At 41.7% G+C, this 19,949-nt stretch overlaps 1 protein-coding gene across 3 annotated transcripts in view; it reads left to right on the plus strand.

Annotated features, from left to right (window-relative positions):
- Nucleotides 1–19,949, plus strand: part of FAM107B (family with sequence similarity 107 member B) — a 264,769-nt gene that overhangs the window by 173,717 nt on the left and 71,103 nt on the right. Inside the window, exon 1 of one of the 3 annotated variants that reach the window (XM_049881954.1) lies at nt 11,135–11,319. The exons of 1 other annotated variant lie outside the window; for it this stretch is intronic. The gene's annotated coding sequence lies outside the window, so the exon portion shown is untranslated. Of the gene's footprint in view, nt 1–11,134; nt 11,320–19,949 lie in introns of those variants that run through there. One more of the 3 variants, XM_049881951.1, reaches the window with a different exon arrangement.

Genomic DNA, 19,949 nt, shown 5'->3' on the forward strand with positions numbered 1-19,949 from the left:
TGATTCCAGCTCATGTAAAATTTCTACTTCATTAATAGTGCCATTTTTTTTTTTTTTACTCTATACCCTATGTGATCGGGAAATAGATGTATCTTCTCGAATGTATGTGCCGTAACAGCAGGGATTGTCGGTTTTGTTTACTGCTCTATTCTCAGGGCTGAGAAGAGTGCCTGGCACAAAAGAAATGTGCTCGATTAATATTTATTAAATAAATGAATGAGTCCTCATTTTACTGATGAGAAAACTGGGCGTTAGAGAAGTCGAATAACTTAGTCAAGGTTACTTATCTGGTAAACGGGGCATATAGGATACAAACTCATATCTATTGGTCTTCAGAGTCTGTACCCTGCCTCTCTAGTGGGCAAAGCAAGCATTCTTTGCTTTACACTATACAAGTCATTGCGACATTCCCCAAGATGCTTTTTATTATATTATTCGCTGGCTTCTCTGTAACATGAGGAATTTGTATTTTTCATTATTGTGAGTCATAATTTGCTGAAAAATAAATAAGGATGATAAAAGGATATACTAAATCCAAGTGACGCTTTATAAACTATGAAAGATTTCACTCTGTAATTCACTTCTATTTTGAGAAGACAGGAAATAACAGGAATTGGATTAGATTTAGTATCCAAGTAGTACAGTGTATCAGACAAATTTCATGAAAGAAGAAATCCTTCATGACTTGGCCGATCTATTTTAATCTTAAGCATACAAAGAAAATAGCTAATTAGGAAACAATTATCTATATATATGTTTTGATAATTGTTCATTATGTTAAATAATTAATAAATAATAATATTTAAGACACAGCTCTTTCTAAATCCTTAAGAAGCTACAATTTATAAACTTGTGTATCATTTTTCTTTCAAAGTAACAGTTTTGATCCCAATGTAACTGACAACTTGTGAAAAAAAATGCATCATTCTATAAGAGTGAATTTCCTCTACCTCTATATATTTTCTTAATTTTCAGTTCAGCTGGCCTCATTTGCAATGGCTCCATAGAACAACTGTTTGGGGACAAAGACAATCATTTCTTAAAGAAAGAATTAACTTTGGACCTTAATAAAACAAAAGCCAGTGGTCAAGACTTGAGGGTGGGGGGAAGTATTGCAATTTATTATACTAGATTAACCTAGTTAAAATGGCCTGCTTGTGATGTGCTTTGGGGGATACTGTATATTGTGTAGGGTAGACGGAAGGAGAGCAACGTTTGTACATGTACATTCAATGAGGATTAGGTGTCTGTGGTCCAGGCAGAATTTGTCAGGAGTGGAGAAGAAAGAGGATTTGAGAGAAATTATAGAAAAAGCAATGGCTTTCGTTATGTCACTAAGTAGATATGCAGTCTGAGAGAAGAAATGAAGATTATCCTGAAGCCTGTGAGACAGACTGTTGGGATACTCTTGAAATGGGGCATATGGGTAAGTAAGGAAGTTAAGAGTGAAAATGACAAGTTCTGCTTTTTGTCAGTCATATACTAAACTGTCTTCAGAAGATGAAGAGTTATCTGCAGCCACACTATGCAATGCCATTAGCAAATCAATCTTAAAATCTATTTCCACGGTATTAGACTCCTCAGAATCGACTCGATGGCAACAGGTTTGGGTTTATTTTTTTGGTTTAACCCAAAATGTTTAGGCTCCTCCTAATCTGTGAGAAAATTTTTATTGGTGATTCAATTCATTGAAAGGTTTGGGATTCTTCAGGTTTTCTATTTTATCCTAAGTTGGTTGTAAAGGTTGTGTATTTTTCTAGGAATTTAAAAAAATTTATTTAAATTTTCAAATAAAGTTGTTCATACTATTTCTGTATTCTTTTTAACCTTTAGGTATCTATAGTATGTCTCCATTTTCATTCCTAATTTTTTTTTTTTTTTTTACTTGTTCTCTCTATCATCATCATCGTAATTATTTTGGACAGAGGTGTATCAATTTTTTGGTCTTTCAAAGAAAAACATTGTTTTTATGATATCTTCACATTTTCTTTGTTTCTTTTATCAATTATAGGTAATTATTTGTGCTCTGGTGTAGTGGATAGCAGATGGCTTCAGCAGTTGCTGTAGACAGAAGTGATCTGGCGAAAGCAGGTGCAGGTCAAAGTACAGCTTCCTGCCTTGCGTCTTGGCTGTTGACTTTGGGAAGGGGGTCATCAGGGCAAGCTAAAATCTGAGGACAGGCAGGTTGTTTTGAGCAGTGGTGGTGGCTGCCTCAAAGGTGAACAGGAAGCATTACAAAACATCTCCAGAAACTGCCTTTAGCTGCCCGAGAAGGACTGTATCCTTTTGTCATTCTTTCTTTTTCTTTTTCCTTGTAAAGTTCAAGCATTTACTGATATGACTATTACCTGGCTAAAGCTAGCATTAGTTAGAGGTTTGGCAGAACAAATACAAGAATGTCAACACTCACAAAGCATTTTTTTCTCCCTTAATGGTACCAAATTTCTGTTTGGGGTGATGAAAAAGTTTTGGAAAAAGATGGCAGTGAGTGTGATTAATACCACTAAATTGTACACTGAGTTGTACACTAAAATGGCAAATTTCATGCTTATATACTTTGTTAAGTGCATATTTAAAAGAATTTTTAAAAATTAAAAAAAATCTGAAGTCAATAAAAGAAGATAATGAAACCACAGATGAGCTGACAGTGCACACTGCAAAGCTAAGGAAACTGGTTACCAAAACAAAAGCATAACATAGCTAACAATAAATAAATAAGAGCAAAGGACAAAAGAGATAAAAACGGATTAAAAAAAAAAAAACAACTTTTTTTTTAAAGCCCAGTAATCATTAGCACTTCAAATGTGTAGATGTCACACTTCCCTAAGCAGAGTTAATAAGCAAACTCTCCCTGGCAAGATTTAGCACTAACTGTAGTTTGGACTTTAGTTGTGGATCAAGCGCTCCCCCACCCCACCCCCCTCACCCCAGCTCCAGCTTTCCAGTGAAGTCTGGGAAGCAAGACCATTAGTGCCACACTTTTGCATATGTATGAGAATATACATGTTCTGGTATGAAACCAGTAAATCTGGTGGGAACTGAAGCTGACAATGGGTTTAGTATGGAGCCCTGGTGGTGCGGTGGTTAAGAGCTATGGCTGCTAACCAAAAGCTTGGCAGTTCAAATCCACCACCTGCTCCTTGGAAACCCTATAGGGCAGTTCTACTCTGTCCTATAGGGTCACTATAAGTTGGAATTGACTTGACGGCAACAGGTTTATCTAGTCTAAAGTCACCAAGCTAGGTGGTAGTAGAGCCAGGACTGGAAAGCAGACCTCTTCAGTCCTAGTCTAGGCCTTATTTCATCACTTCATCAACTTATTTTATTATGTCACATAAAAGATAAGTGAATATATACATATGACATTCAACTAGTCATTACCAATGTGAGCACTTCAAAGGATACTTGCTTCTAATGGAAATGTGTGTGTATCTAGAATGGTTATCAGAAAGAAGAAAAAAGTTGGAACAAAATGTAGAATGTTCTTAGTAAATTGGTCATTTGTATTACATATTGTTGGTATTGTGTGCCATCGAATCGATTGCGACTCATAGCAACCCTATAGACAGAGTGGAAATGCCCCTTAAAGTTCCCTAGGCTGCAATCTTTGGACATCACCAGGTCTTTTCTCCTGCCAAGCTGCTGTTGGGCTTGAATTGCCAACCTTTTGGGTAGCAGCCAAGTGTTTAGCCATTGTGCCATCAGGGTTCCTTGTAGGGAAATAATCTATGTGAATTATCTTTATTGCCCTTAATGAAAAGATGGCTTGTTCACTCATAAATATACACTATTGTCTTAATACAGTAACACCTGCAAAAGCCAGAACCTGTGTAAGGCAGAAGCCTGTCATAGAAGGAAAACTCAAATATTTTCCACTAATAGAGAAGGAAAGTGGTGAGACTGTACCCTGTCAAAGGCAGAAAATTTTTGAGACCCGGAAAAACAAAGTAGACCCGAGTTCTGGCTTTCACAGGTTTTACAGTATTTTTGACAGTGTCAGTGTTTGAGAGTTGTTTCTTTCCCCCCCCCCCCTTAGCTTTTTAGAGATTTTAGTTTGAATGTACAGGAAGATTCTCAGGAAATCCTTTCTTCTTGTTTTGGATTCATGTAAAGAAAAAGACGTAAAACTCAGATCTCAGCATCATTCAGTAGTTGTTTATGTTTGTAACAGCTGTTCTCTTGATTCGTAAGTGATATTTAGTTACAAGTTAGAGCTACCATTTTATAGAGCCCCTGTGATTTTAAAATGATCAACAATCAGCAAGCATTTTGGGAAAAATGAATTAATCATTTTAGGGAACATATATGTTAAATATGTTGCAATTAAAGCTATTCTAAATATTAAAAAAATATTAAAATTAAAAAAATAAATGGCAAAGTGTTCAATTATGTTATGAAATACAGCTCTGTCGTGGAGCTTGCAAAATGTTTTATAGTGATAACTACTATAAGGGAGAATATTCACTTTATTATTGGTGCTCTTCAAGAAGCCCCGGTGGCACAGTATTTAAGTGCTTGGCTGCTAAACCAAAAGGTTGGCAGTTCAAACCCACCAGCTGCTCCAGGGGTGAATGATGTGGCAGTCTACTTCCATAAAGATTATTGCTGTTCAGTGCCGGTTGAGTCAATTCTGACTCATAGCAGCAGAATGAAACACTGCCTGGTTCTGTATCATCCTCACAGTCATTGCTATGTTTCAGCCCATTTTTGCAGCCACTGTGTCAACCCATCTCACTGAGGGTTTTCTTCTTTTCTGCTGACCCTCTACCTTACCAAGCATGATGTCCTTCTCCAGGGACTGGTTCCTCCTGATAGCATATCTAAAGTACATAAGGTGAAGTCTCTGTTTAAACATCCTTGCTTCCAAGGGGCACCCTGGCTGTACTTCCTCTAAGGTAGACTTGTTTGTTCTGGCAGTCCATGATATAGTCAATATTCTTTGCCAACACCACAATTCAAAGGCGTCATTCTTCTTCGGTTTTCCTTTTTCATTACGCAGCTTTCGCATGCATATGAGGTGATTGAAAATACCGTGACTTGGGTCAGGTGCACCTTAGTCCTCTTTGCTTTTCAACATTTTGAAGAAGCCTTTTGCAGCATCCATAAAGATTATAGCCTTGGAAGCCTTGTGGGGCAGTTCAACCGCGTCCTATAGGGTTGCTATGCGTGGGAGTCACCTTGATGGCAACAAGTGTGGTTTATTGGTGCTATTAGCATATTTAAAACATGATACTTTTCCTTTGCTCACAAATGGTCATGCAAAGAGGCTATTTAATGTAACAGCTTACCATCTGGCTTATAGTACTTCCTTTCAAATCTGGGTATATAATTCTGATCCCTTCTTAAGGACTATTAATTTTAAAATGTACATATATGCTATCTTTGCTTGGCAAACCATAAACCTGTTCACCAAAGTTTTCACAAATGAGTTCTGTAAGTCCCTTGATTGAAAAGTATTATCTGCATAGGTTATAGAACATTGCTTTAATGTTATGCAACAACAGTGCAAACCAGTCAAGTAAAATGAAAACACTATTATACTTGTATTATCATGCTATTTAAGTAATAAAATTAGGGTGCTATATTCTTAAACTTTTTTTTCCCTCTCCCTATTTTTTGTTAATGTCTATTCAGGTCATCAGGGTTCAGTGAAGGCCCATTGAGCTATTTGGGAGCAACGCTATCACCTAATAAGAATTCCTTCTTAGGTCTACCTCCTGGTTTACCAAAGTACCTGATAAGCTTTGTATGTGATACCTCCCCAAGGCTCCCATCTTCTGCCTGACCTCACATTCTGTAAGTTTTATTCTAGGGATATCTGTCTGTCTGTCGATCCATCCATTTATTTGTATTCCTGATTGTGGTAAGCAGGATTCTAAGATGGCCTCCAAGATTCCTGGTCCCTAATGTACATACAAGGAGCCCTGGTGGTGCAACGATTAAGTGTTCAGTTAACCAAAAGGTTGGCGGTTCGAACCCACCCAGCCACTCTGTGGGAGAAAGACCTGGCAATCTGCCTCTGTAAAGATTACAGCCTAGGAAACCCTATGGGGCAGTTCTACTCTGTCATATAGGGTCACTATGAGTTGGAACCAACTTGACGGCACACAACAACAATGTACATCCAGGAGTCTCTGGGTGGCCCAAATGGTTAAGTGTTCAGCTACTATCAGAAAGGTGGCCAGTTTGAATCTACCCAAAAGCACCTTGGAAGAAAGGTCTGGCAATATACGTTCAAAAGATCATAGCCATTGAAAACCCTATGGAGTGCAGTTCTACTCTGAAACTCATGGGTCACTGTAAGTCAGAATCGACTTCATGGCAACTGATTTTTTTTTTTTTTTTTTAATGTACATACATCTTCTCCCGTCTCGAAAGGGATTTTGCAGATGTAATTAAGGCCTCAAATCAGTTGACCTAACATAGGGAGATTATCCGGTGAGCCTGACCTAATCATGTGAGCCCTTTAAATCTAGGTCTAGAAGTCAAAGAGGGAAGAAGTCAGAGATGTGAAGTAGGAGAAGGATTTGATGAGCCACTGCTGACTTAAAGACGGAGAGGGCCAGGTGATAAGAAGTGTGGGCAGCCTTTAGGAGCTGAGAGTGACTGCTGATTGATAGCCAGCAAGGGAACGGGACCTCTCTTCTACAACCATAAGGAACTGAATTCTGCCAACAGTCCGAATGAATTTGGAAGAGGACCTCCAGCTCCAGATGAAATGAGCTTTGAGTCCTGCCACGGTCTTGGTTTTGGCCTTTTGAGGCCTTGAACAGAGAGAATCCATCCATGCTAGTACCTAGATCTCTGACCCACAGAAACAATGCGCTAATATATGGGTGTTGTTCTAAATTGCTAAAAAAAAAAAAAAATTTATTTTTTATTTTTTTTTTATTATGCACCAGTAGATAACATAGCAATACATAGCTGATACACTGACCTAGAGCCTGGTCAGCCTTGGCTTCTTTAGAGTCCTGAAAGTCTTTGCGTTTGTTTGTTTGTTTTGTTCTATGTTTTTATCTCATTCTTATTTTAAACCAAAAACAAATAAGCAGAAATCAAGTATTTATTTTACTCTGTCAATTCAGGACAGGAAGCCAATACCAATTTACTGAATCTGTTGTTGTGTTGTGGGTTGTATGGTCAATCACAATGGGTTTTTGCTTACTTATAATTGGTGAGATTTCCCACCAATTATCTCTGTCATCTGTCACTGGGACCTTTCACTGCATAGTTTCTCAAATCTGAGTCAGGGGAAGGTTGTTTGCAAAGCTGGCCACAACAGCTCCTCCTAGTCTAGTACTCGGTCTCTTTGCAATGTCATTACTGCTTCTACCATCAAGAGCTGGAGTCTATTTCCTCAAACCTTGGATTTGGGCTAACTTTGTGACTTTTTCTGAACAACAGAATGTTGCTAGACCTCACAAGGTTTTATAGCTTCTTCTTTGGTCCTCTTGGACCCAGTCGCCATGTGAGGAAATCCCAGCTAACCTACTGAGAGGCCACGTGAAGGGGATCTGAGGAACCCAAGCTGATTTCCCCAGTTAACAACTGGACTTTGAGGCCACCCAGGATCAGTCAATCTCTGGCCAACTTGCCAACCAACTGCAAACACACAAGAAAGGCTACCTAATTACATGGAGCAGAAATGAGCTACCCCAGCTGAGCCTTGTCCAAATTGCCAACCCATAGGAGACAGCATTGTGAGAAAATAAATCATTCTTGTCTTAAGCCAGTAAGTGTTGAGGTGATTTGTTATGCATAACTTGCTTGGTATATGCATTTGTTATGCATATAATACATAACTGATATAGAACAGGTCTTTAAAAATTTATTAAAATTTTATTTCTTTTTGAATAAATTGTTGTCCATTCAAATGTCCATGTATGCAGTACAAAATGTAAAAGGTACAAAAGAACACACACACAAAAATAAATTTTCCTCCTTTAAGGCGTTGTTAAGCTTTTAACTATTGAGAGCTCTTCAGGATGTTAGTTAGGACATAAAGTAACAATGTCAACATTTTACATAGGGAAGATAACCAAAGGAGAAGATTAAAAAAACAACATATCCTATTCAAATTGATTTGCTTTGCTCCACTTTATGTCCCCAAACAGTCATTTCTGCTTTCCTCCATTTTCCTTAGGGATGAGTTTAAAAGGTACCAAGATGTCAAAGCAAAAGGATCTGATTAAAGCAGTGTATATGGGTGACCTTGTGGGTGAGCGCTAAATGATGGAAAACAATTATGCAAGCTTTCCAGTAATGTGAGATGAGAGAATCTGTCACCAGCGATGGGTTGGATGACTCAGAAAACATTCAGAGGAGTATTTTCTTTTTATGTGGACAAAGCAAGCCAGCAAGGCCCTCCATGTGACCTGATAAACATCAGCCCAGGAACAGAAACCTAACCACAGTGGAGTAGTTCCCTGGCCATTGGCCTTGACCTTTCCTAGAGTTCTGTTCAGAGCCAGAATATGGACTCTACAGTAGTACATCAGACTTGGGCTGAAAGTTTGGTGTCACCTGAGATAATCCTGGGAAGTCAAGCTATGCTCTAAAAAGCCAGGCTTATTAATTGGACAAGCATCTATTACATACCTACTATGTTCCAGGCACTGTGGAAAATCCTATAGATACAAATATAAATACCACCCTAGTCCTTAACCTTAAAGTTCTTAGTTCTGGGTCCCATTCACAGTAGATCCAGGGGTCCCAAACCAAATTGGAGACTTGATCTTACCTAGACTGGATCAAAATTCTTGTAAGATCATTTAAGGATATGAACATTCAGCGTAAAACAGTAGATTTAATACATTGGTGTTAGTGTCCTGTCTTTTAATAAAGCTTTGAATTGAGAAGTTCAAAGTAAATATTTGATCTCCATGTATCTGTTTTGGTTTCAAAGAAATTATGGTACTTGATCAGGACCATGATTGAGCACATGTGGGCATTTCTACACCAGACTATGGAATGATCCACATTTACATTTCTCTGAGGGCAGAGAAAAGACTGCCTGTCATTTATCACATCCAGACACTCTACTCCATGGCCAGAGATTGCAGATTTGTCCAGGTTGCTTTGTGGGACAGTGTAGACCCACTGATAGGTTAGTGTTTTAGCAAGGCTAGACTCTAGAATCAATCTAACAAATGCTTGTTGCATGCCGCTCATATGCCAGACACTGTATTAGGTACATGCATGTAAAGGTGTATGTGTGTGTGTGTCACAAACCCTGTGCTCAAGGAGAGCACATATTTACATACAGCGCAATAAGCACAATACCCTGCTCAATATGGAAGGGGTATAAAAAATCTATTCAGCTTTGAATAAGTCACGGAAGGTTTATTAGGGGAACCGGGATCTTGATAGTAAAAGGGTTCTTTAGGGAGTGGCATTGGATGAACGTATGCTAGACAGAGGGAGACGTGTGTGGGAGAGCACAGCAAGGTGAAATGCTCATTTTTTTCCAGCCAATGGGTGTTGATAGAGCAGGGCCATTTAGCAAATACGGCAGCCTGGCCCAGTGGAGCCTGGGAGTTGGGTGGCTATAAGAAGCAGCAGACAGAAGCGGTTCAGACAGTATCAGAGAAGTATGCTGTGCTGGGGTACTTCCCTGAGGAGTCTGGACTCCATCCTGTAGTAGGAATTGGAATGCCATTAGTTTTAAGCAGAGGATGAATCTGAGCAGATTTATGCTTGGAAAGTTCCCTGAGGAAGCAGCTAGGAGGAAAAGTGTGTGAGACTGGACGGAGGGGGCAGTCAGGAGATCACTGCCACAGTTCCGGTGATGGGCTCCAAAGACCAACTGTGGCAGTGCAAGTGGGAAGGGGAGGGGAACATCTAGGTATGCAGAATACATAGGGCTTGGAATTGACTCTAATGTGGGGAGTGAGGGGGGAAATCTCAGATGGATCTCAGGTTCTGGTGGAGCGACTAGTGGAACCATTCTCAAGGATAGAAACAACCTGCTGGAGGGCCTGGGAGAGAAGGAAGAATGGTAGGAAACTTCATGGATAAACTTCCTGCAGTTCAGCTGAGCTGGGAAGCGGCTTTTCTCATTCTCAATCCTGTGGCAGGTGATTCCACTCCGTGGCAAGCTTCAGGGACCCTAAGAGTCTGTGGCTTTAAAGTCTATGTAAGATAGACATCTTTGGAATAAGTACCTTGTTTACCGAAATCCATAATTGATATGGCTTCTTTATGACCATGACCCAAGCTGATTTATTCAGAAATGTCTCCCTATAAATAAACCCTCAGTCATCTGTTGTCAAAATTAAAAAGCTTTTGATCTGGAGTCCATCAACTCGCTGCCTTGGTTACTCTGAGACGGATAGCTCCTGTTTCGTGCCTGCTGTGATTCAGGTAGATGGTAATCTTAGAGGCTTGGGATTCAGCAGAGAAGCACTTTCCTGTAAGAGAACTGAACAAAACTAAAGTCAGAGGGAAAAGAGGTAAAATAAATCCTTTCCTCCTTATGCACAAACCTAAATCTCCAATTATCCTTTGATGAAGGTATCGGGGAGAGAAAGAGGAACTTCCAGGTCACTGGGTTTTAAAGCCCTGACTTGACAGTAAAGCTGTACAATTACGAGACTATTTCTTTTTCTTTCCTGGGTTGCTTTTGAGTTTTATTCAGTGACTATTGGCAGGATTTCACCGCGGACAGTCTTGCTAAGTATCATAAACGTGGAGTGGAGCAAAGACGCCAACAAGCAAAACACTCCTGTGCATTTGTGTGTGTGTGTGTGTGTGTGTGTGTGTGGTCTTCAATTGTGCGTCCCGTGAACGTGCGTCTGCCACATTCGATTTCCCATTTCACCCTTTCGTCTGGTGACATTTAAGTCTTTTCCTTCCAATTCCCTCTCCTCTTTCGAGAGTGTCAGAAGCAAATCAAACTAAACAAAAACAAAACGCTCCTGAACCAATCCCAAGACTTTTTCCGGACTCCTCCCTGGCCCCACGCAGTCCACGCGGGCGGCCGCAGCTCTGAGCCCGAGCCACAGCGCGGAGCCCGGGTCCCGCGCGCCGAGCCCGAGCACCGAGCACCGAGCCGCGGCGGGCGGCGGGGCGGGCCTGTGACTCAGCAGCCGCGCCCCGCCCCCGGCCCGCCCCGCCGCTTAATTCAGACGCGCCGGGCCGCGGGGTGTGAAAGAGCCACCCAGAGCGGGACGGGCGAGCCGGGTCGGGCCGTCTCCTTGAGACCCAGCCGAGCGCGCCGCCTCACCTACGCCAGGCCGCCCCGAGCAGCCGGGCCGCTCGCGCTGCCGTGGCCGCCCGAGCGCTGGGGAAGGAGCCGCGCGCTCCTTTGTGAGCGGAGAGGTAGGTTCAGCCTCGCACACTTACTTTGCACACAAAGACGGAGGGGCTCACCCGGGGAGGAGGAGTGCCCCGCCGGGGAACTGCGCAGCGGCTGCTCCTTCCCAGCGACCCTTGGCGAGGGGGATCCCTCCGGCGGGAAGGAAGCTGCCTTGCCCCTCGGCGCGACCAACCGTCAGAGCCGCGAGGGGCGATGGGGGCGGGGGTCTCTGGGTACGCGAGAGGCTGAGACGCGGGGCGGGTGGACGTGCGGGAGCCCCCGTCACTCCGCGCCGAGCCGGGAAGGTCCTGGGGAGTAGGGCTGGGATGTGGCGGGGCCCGAGGGGTCGGCGCGCGCCCAAGAGGTGGCGGGAGGCGAGGGGCGCTACAAGGAAAGGGAGCCCAGGCGGCCGCTTGGCTTATTGTTGCGTCTTTGATCCTGAAAATGGAGAGACCCTGCCTGGAGCGGGGATGCTGCTGCTAAGCTGTGAACGCCGCGGCCAGATGCCGAGTCCTCGACGCCGGACTCGCCCCTCGCCGCCCAGGAGCGCCCGGGGGCGGCGGGACCGGGCGCTGGGTGCCAGACGCGAAGGTCTGCTCCTGTAAACAAAGGAGGGGCCCGTGGGGCTTGCCCCTGCTGATGTGAAGGTGACCTTAGAATTGTTCCCAAACAGTCTGAAAGTTAACTTTACCCCTTTTGACTGTTCTCAGTTCGTACTACTCTAGGGAGCCCAGTATACGGAGTGGCGTCCGCACACAAGGAGTTCTAAAATTTGGTTCCAGTAATTTTCCCTCAGGGATCTTCAGGTCACTAGGCGATGGCATTGATGTGTATGGCCAAGTTTTAACATGCTGTGTAGGATGACGGTAACGGCCCCTTCTGAAATTTGAAGAGGAATCATGTTGAGGATAAATACAGATCCTATTCTCTGCAGCAAGGTACCATAGAAAGAAAGGTTACCTTCCTTGGAAAGGATTTTAGTCTGTGATAGTAGAGCAAGCTTATTTGATTAGAATGAGTGTGATATGAAAAGGAAATACAGAACAACTAAATAGGGCCTTTTTAGACTTCCTATTATTTTTAAACTTGAGGATTTCTTGCCAACAGGTCCATCAGTTTTCTCCTCTGATCGTGTTTTCCTTCCAGGACTCTGGGAATTTTAGCTGAAATAGTGTTTAGAAAAGATTTCTTAGTACTAGGGATTTTAAGTTTACAACTTTCAATTGTAAAATTGTATATATTTATTAAAAAACTGGAAAAAATACAGAAGAATATTACTCATATGGCCACCACTTGAACACACCTTGAAGGCACCTTTTCTTGATTTATGGTTTGGCAGCTATGGCATTTATGTGAGTGAGTGTGTGTGTGAGAGAGAGACACTAAGTGATGGAATTACTGATTGTGAACTTTTTCCAGTTATATCAGTTTGAAACATGGTATCTAATAACCATAGTTCTACAATAGTGGTTTGCCACTTTCAGGCATGATTAAAGCTGAGTTGTTCTGAAATGTGTTTTCTTCTAGCCTTGCAGATAACCACCTATACAGAAGGGTGATACAAGAAACAGGAAAAACAACGTAATTTCCATTTAATTTGGAAGATGGGTTGACAGAAAAAAAGTTTGATGAACTATTTTTTGGATTTCAGTAGTAGTTTGGGATTGACTCTTTAAAAAAATGAAAATAGATCTTTTAGTTTAAAAAAAAATCTTTGAAAAATAAAATTGTGTTCAGAGATTCATGGGAAATCCAGGATGGAAGCGAAGTTTATAGAAGGAATAGCACTGATTTTAGAGCTGGATACGCGATTGCTTCTGAAAAAACAGTAAAATAAGTGTTTCCCTATAAGTAGTAAGTAGTTTTGAGTGTGTGTGTTCTGTGATTAAAAAAATTTATGGTTGTTCAGCCACAGATTTGGCTCCTGAACAGTTTTATCATTGTATCTGCTAATTTTCCACTTGTACAATTTTTGGAGGTTTCTATTTTCTAATGTGCAAAGTAAAAAGAGATCTTGGAGACAGCCGTTTAGAAGTAGGTTGATCATTAGGATGATGCAATACTTCTTGAAGTTAGAAGTTATAAGGAGGAAGTTGCGGTTACGTACTATAAGGTGCTTTTTTTGGTGGTAAGGGGGTGGTTCCTAACGGTTACACGCGCTGGAATACCAGCCCAAAGGCTGATGGTTTGAACCTACCCGGAGGCATCTTGGAAGACAGGGCTGGCGATCTGCTTTTGAACCTCACAGCCTTGAAAACCCTATGGAGCAGTTCTACTCTGTGATCAGGGGATTGCCATGAGTGAGACTTGGCTTAATGGCAACCAGCAGCAACCATAACACAACATTTGGGGCTCCTTAATCTGAATGCATACTTAGGGTGCTGTTGCAATGCAGTAGTGACTACACATGCTGTAGTGAGTGTGTGAAACACATAGTTTGCTGCAGCTGTCAGTGTTCCGTCAGAAATAATGATCGTTTTCTACATTAAAAAGTCAAAAGAAACTCAAATAAGAAATACATTAGAATGTCTGAATCTGATTTTTAAACTAACCCTCCTGTGCAGCTTAAATGATGTTAACTGCACAGCTAAGCTGGACTTGAGGTCGAAGTTCAGTAAGGCTTGCTCTCTTCACTTCTGTTGCCTCGCAAAGAAGGGAGGAAAGTTTGGGAGTGGCTCATGTCAAGGACTTACTGTGGCTATTTGGCCAGTCTCCTATTCAAGTGGACTGGAGAGTCTATGCCTGAGGGTTTTAAAAGTAGACTTGATTTATGCTTGGAGGAAGTGCTAGTGCTGTTCCTGGGCTGTAGGAGGGACGGATGCTATTATTCATTCCTTCATTTATTTGATTTTCGGTTGTTTAGGATGTTACAAGTAAAGGTGGAAAAGGTTTTTTACTGATTTTCTTTGGGCCTGATTGAGGCATGAAAGGTTTTTCTCCTGACGGAAAAAGAGGGAACGTTATAGATTAGTAATATGGCTTAATGTTAGTATTCTGTCTGACCTTTCCCTTCAGAGTTCTCTATACAAGTGTTTTAATCCTTATATAAAGTGAGAAAATGGCTCACTGGGTTTGGTTAAGGGAAATCTAGATTTCAAACATTGTAGAAGCCCTGCAGAGCCCTGGTGGCGCAGTGGTTAAGAGCTCAGCTGCTAACCACAAGGTGGGCGGTTGGAATCTACCTGCTGCTCCTTGGAAACCCTATGGAACAGCTCTACTCTGTCCTGTTGGGCCGCTATGAGTCGGAATCAACTTGATGGCAGTGGATTTCTGTGTGTGTGTAGAAGTCCTGGGAAGTTGTCACCCTTCTTCAAGTCTAAAAAAAGTAGTTGTGGGAATGGACCCATTTTTCCATCCACTCTGGGCACGTGTTGGGACAGCTGCTTTGCTGATGAGAAGGCAGTGTAGGCGGAATTGGGGCATGCATAGTGTTGAGATGACCTGATAGGACTTGAGTTCATTTCCTTGTGTAGTTTCCTTGTCTAATTTTGGCCTATTTTGTCTTTCCTTCTGGAAGCAAACCATATTTCTCCGCTTTTGCTTTCTAGTTAAGAAGTCCTAGGCCTTATCCATCTGAACTTTTCCTCACCCTAAGTACTTAGGCGAAGCCGGTGAAAAGGAATCAACACCTTGACCCATCTAATATTATTGATTTCAGCAGCTTGTCAGTAAAAGAAATCATTTGGCAGCCTGGCTTGAGTGGCCATTTAGAAATCTACGAGGGGCTGTTTCTAATGCTGATAGTGGAAACTTTGCTTTTTTCATTCGCTCCTTTATTTAACTAACGTTTAATTAGCACCTCTTAAAAAATTTTTTTATTTTTATGTGCCAGGTGAAAATCAGCTAGTGAAAACCCTGTGGATCCCAATGCCCGATAAGCAATCAGCCATGGGGTTGGTGCAGGACTGGGGAGTGTTAGGTTCCATCCTGCATGGTGTGGCCATGAGTAGGGGGCCAATTCCCTGGCGGCCAGCAACGACGTATGCCAGGCACTGGCCCAGTTTGGGCTATACTGCATTTAACAAGACTGATGGAGTCCCTGCCTTCATGGCAGGGCAGGCGAGGAAGATATTTAAAGAGTTGCACAAAATTACGCAAAAATTATTTGTAGTTAAGGACTATGAAGGGAAAGTAGCATTTCATGAATTAAGACATCTCAGAAAGAATGATGTAAATCACAGCTAATGACATGGAATTGGGTTTCTGAATGTGTAACGCATAGGTGGAATAGGGGGAGGTATCACCGCAATGGGTTTGGTTTTTTTTTTTTTTTTTGGTTCTGGAGGGAAAGGAGCATGATTGGCCCAGGACTAATGTATTTAAGGAAGGACATGGTGGTACTTGGATGAAGATATTAAGAGGGCTGTTTAGCTTTGTCTGTAATTTGGCTGAGTCAGAACATATGGTAGGGTGGACCTGAGGAAGGGCCGGGAAACTTTATGGTATTCTAATATCCTTGCTAAAGATAAAACCCAAGGCCAGTCGTCTGGGAAACCAGTTGTGATGGAGACATGGTGTTCCTGGCTGGCCTGAGGATTTCCAGGAGCTTAGAGTGAGTGCTCTGCAGGGGGATAACCGACTATGTCTGTGCCCAGCAGAGCTCTGTGATAAATTAAAAGATAAGATGGATTGGTGGGGAAAGAGTGAGGAGACTTGTTTAAGAATATTTTTCAAAATCATGAGGTAAACTGTGGGAAGAAAGAGGGGAGAGGTGCAGAAAAGAGGAGCAAGTATTGCTTTAACAATAGCTGAACTCTTAACGGTGCAGTTATACCAAAGATTTCATTTAAGATGATGAGCTGGTTACAGAGCGACTGTAAAACAGTAGTTATCGTCTGTGATTCATCGTGTTTTGTGTGTGTGTGGCGGGGGTGATGCTGGAGATGCGATGTGGTGACAGTAATGTTTTCTATATACAGCAAAGTCTTGGGGTTCTGAGCTGTGGCAGAGAGATCTGGAGTGTGATGGAAAGCACCTTCTTAGAGACCATTGAATGGCAGGGGACTCCCTGGGCTGTTCAGCAGTGCTACTTTTTCCTGGTCATGCTACTGAATCATTAAGTCCTGAAACCTCATTAGACTTCCCAGAAACACCCCAAACCCATTGCCATCCAGTCATTTCCAACTCAGGGTGATCCCACGGGTTACAGAGTAGAGCTGCTCTGTAAGGTTTTCTCGGCTGTAATCTTTATGGAAGCAGATTGACAGAGCTTTCTTCCGCAGTGCGGCTGAGTGGGGTTGAACCGCCAACCTTTAGGTTAATAGCAGAACACAAATCATTAGAAGTCTTTAATGCTAAGCCCATGCAACTTTCTTGGTTAAGTATTTCTTGTCTCCTCCAGAAAACAAGATAGAAAAAGTGCAGGTTAGAGACCAAGCGCAGGCTGGAGACCATCTGTCCTCGTCATGGCCAGGTGTAGGTACAGGTGGTTTGGAGGGTTTCCTCTCCTCTCCCTATTAGCTGCTGTGTTTTCCTTTTTGTTGTCAGTGCTAGTTTATGTTGCACAGAAGCATCCATGGGTTCCAGTCCTGCTCTGTCACAGCACAGGATTAGGAGAATGGAATTGGGAAATGGGCCAGGCTTCTTAATGTGGTTTAGTGAAATTTTGAAACGAGACACATCTGAGTTGGAATCCAGGCCCCAGCTCGTAACCTCCAGCAAATTCACATAAGCACCGTGAGTTTTCGTTTTCTGATTTGTGAGATAAACTTACTCTGAAATATTTAAATTTACTCTCATACCAGATTGGTGTGAAAGTACCTGTGCACTTTGGAAACACATCTTTTTTTAAGTACAAGCTCAGTTGAGGTATAAATTATATACTGTACACTTAGAGTATATATGTACTTTACTATCTAATATACTATGGAATTTGTCCATTGCAAGTATACAGTTCTATGATTTTTAGTAAATTTATATAGTTGTACAACCATCATCCCCAGTCCAGTCTGAGACTTTGCAGTCAATTCCCGTCCCCGCCCACAGCCTTAGGCAACTACTGATCTTTTTTCTGTCTCTAGAGGTTTTGCCTTTCTTAGAAATTTCGTACAAATGGAATTATACAACGTGATCTTTTGTGTCTGGCCTTGTTCATTTAGCATAATGTTTTTGAGGTTCCTCCAACATTGCATAACACACCTGCTTTTAAGGAACATTCTTTGCCTGTGTCAGAAAGAGGTACTCTGTGCTGATGAGACTGAGTTCCAGTGAGCTGTGCCTTAAGATGATGATACTAGCTAGCATTTACTGAATGCCAGACGTTGTTACGTTCATTATCTTCTGTGATCTTCCAAATAATTTTGTGAGGGGGGTACCAATAGTGTTTTACAGATGAGGAAACTAAAGCATGTTGTTGTCTGCCATTGAGTCGATCCTGACTCATGGTGACCCTATAAGACAGAGTTAAACTGCCCCATAGGGTTTCCAAGGAGTGGCCGGTAGATTCGAATGGCCAGCCTTTTGGTTATAGTTGAATGCTTAAGCACTGTGCCACCAGGGCTCCCGTGACCCTATAGCATACATTAAAAAGCTTGGCCGTGATTATAAAGCTGGAATCAAACTCAGGCGGTCTCTTTGCACAGCTGTGTCTCAGCCATTCCTCTGTGTTACCTCAATAGTGTACATAAAGCTTTTGACTTTTTTAGCTTCAGGTAGGGCTTTGGAATTCCGGTTGGAATAATGTACTTGAAAAGTAAATCTAAAATTAAAGTTTTAAGGAGAGTATTTGTACTGAATTTTTATTTTGGAATTCCCATATGGAAAGTACAGCGTCTTAATTAGGCATAACGTGAGGATGTCACTAAAGTAAAAACACGTAATTATGTAATTAGGCAGAGTTTGTGTGTTGGAGCCGTGTCTTAAATATCGTGTTTATTGGAAACACCATTTTTTAAAAATAATTTTTGTTGTGCTTTAAGTGAAAGTTTACAAATCATGAGCCAGTCTCTCACACAAAAACCCGTATACACCTCGCTACATACTCCTGATTACTCCCCCCCATGAGACAGCCTTTTCTCTCCCTCCACTCTCTCTTTTCGTGTCCTTTTCGCCAGCTCCTAATCCCCTCCACCCTTTCATCTCCCCTCCAGGCAGGAGATGGCAACCTAGTCTCAAGTGTCCACCTAATCCAAGAAGCTCAGTCCTCACCAGCATCCCTCTCCAACCCATTGTCCAGTCCAATCCATGTCTGAAGAGTTGGCTTCGGAATGGTTCCTGTCCTGGGGCAACAGAAGGTCTGGGGGCCATGACCACCACTAGGGTGCTTCCAGTCTAAGACCATTAAGTCTGGTCTTATGAGAATTTGGGGTCTGCATCCCACTGCTCTCCTGCTCCCTCAGGGTTTCTCTGTTGTGTTCCCTGTCAGGGCAGTCATCGGTTGTAGCCGGGCACCATCTAGTTTTTCTGGTCTCAGGATGATGTAGTCGCTGGTTCATGTGGCCCTTTCTGTCTCTTGAGAAACCATTTTTGTAGCAGGTATCCCTGAGGCTATTATCTTTTTAGTAAATGGGATTTGATTAGGCATCATGCATTTTTAAAGATGTTTCCATAATTGTATTCTATATTAATGTATTTCGCTCTCTTTTTGGAAAGTTTTGAATTTGATAGTACTTTTTCCTACCCACATGTAGTCCACATTGGAAGATCTCATAATCCGTGTTCCAGGGGAATTCTTTGTTTACCACAGGTGTTGCAAAAAATTTGGAAAGATTTTAAAAACCTCATCTAATATTTTTAACCTCAGTGTTTTCTTTTTTAGATTATTAAGTAGCTTGGTAAGTGCAAGTTATATTATTTTAGTCTTATTCTTTGGAATAAGGACTAATTTTAAGCCTAGTTTCTGCCATTGGTTTCTGGTAAACCACTTTTTACCAGTGTCACAGCCTTCTCACTTTCTGAAGTAGAATTATGGCATCATTATACCCACTTTTTAAGTGTAACACATTTTTTCATCTTTAGGGATTTTTAATTATATCTAGTTACTAGTTCAGAATAGCCACTTATTTTTAAATACCTGGTTTTAAGAGTAAAAAATTACTCAATTTTAAATTTCAATTTAAAAATATTTTCTTCTAATCTTTGTTCATCTCTGTGTGGTTATAACCACAGGTAAGTGGTTATATTTTTTAGATGAGTGTGCTGTTTTTAAAATGAAGATTGACCAGTGAAAAGCCAGGCTCTCAAAATCAAGGAAAGATGGCAACCATTGTTCATATTGGTGGACAGCTGGCGGGGACAGGGGAGGCAGGCTAAAACTCCTTATGGCTTGAGCTAGAAGTTTTGGGAAAGTAGGATTTCGGGTAGAGGTGGAAACTTGACTTAAAAGGTGCAGGAAAGAAGCCTTATCTTTAGTTGCCACTATGTTCAACTGTGGTCTTTGTGCTTTGGTTGACAACATGCTTCAGCTGCTCGGGCCACCAACATGCAGAGCCCAGAAGCTGGAAGCAGGCCACAACCTTTGTCTTTTTCCATTCCAGGTTTGCTGCTGACTGGCACTAACCTTGAAAACAGGGATATTGTATTTGAAAGCCAAACCAAATAAACAAAATTAAAATTGGAGGGAGTAAAAATGGATTGAACTGTATGTGTAAGATCTGTATACTTTATGGAAGTTATACCTCAGTTATTTAAAAAAGATTGACAAAAAACCAAAACA

The sequence above is a fragment of the Elephas maximus genome, chromosome 4, assembly GCF_024166365.1.
Source record: "Elephas maximus indicus isolate mEleMax1 chromosome 4, mEleMax1 primary haplotype, whole genome shotgun sequence".
NCBI lineage: Eukaryota > Metazoa > Chordata > Mammalia > Proboscidea > Elephantidae > Elephas > Elephas maximus.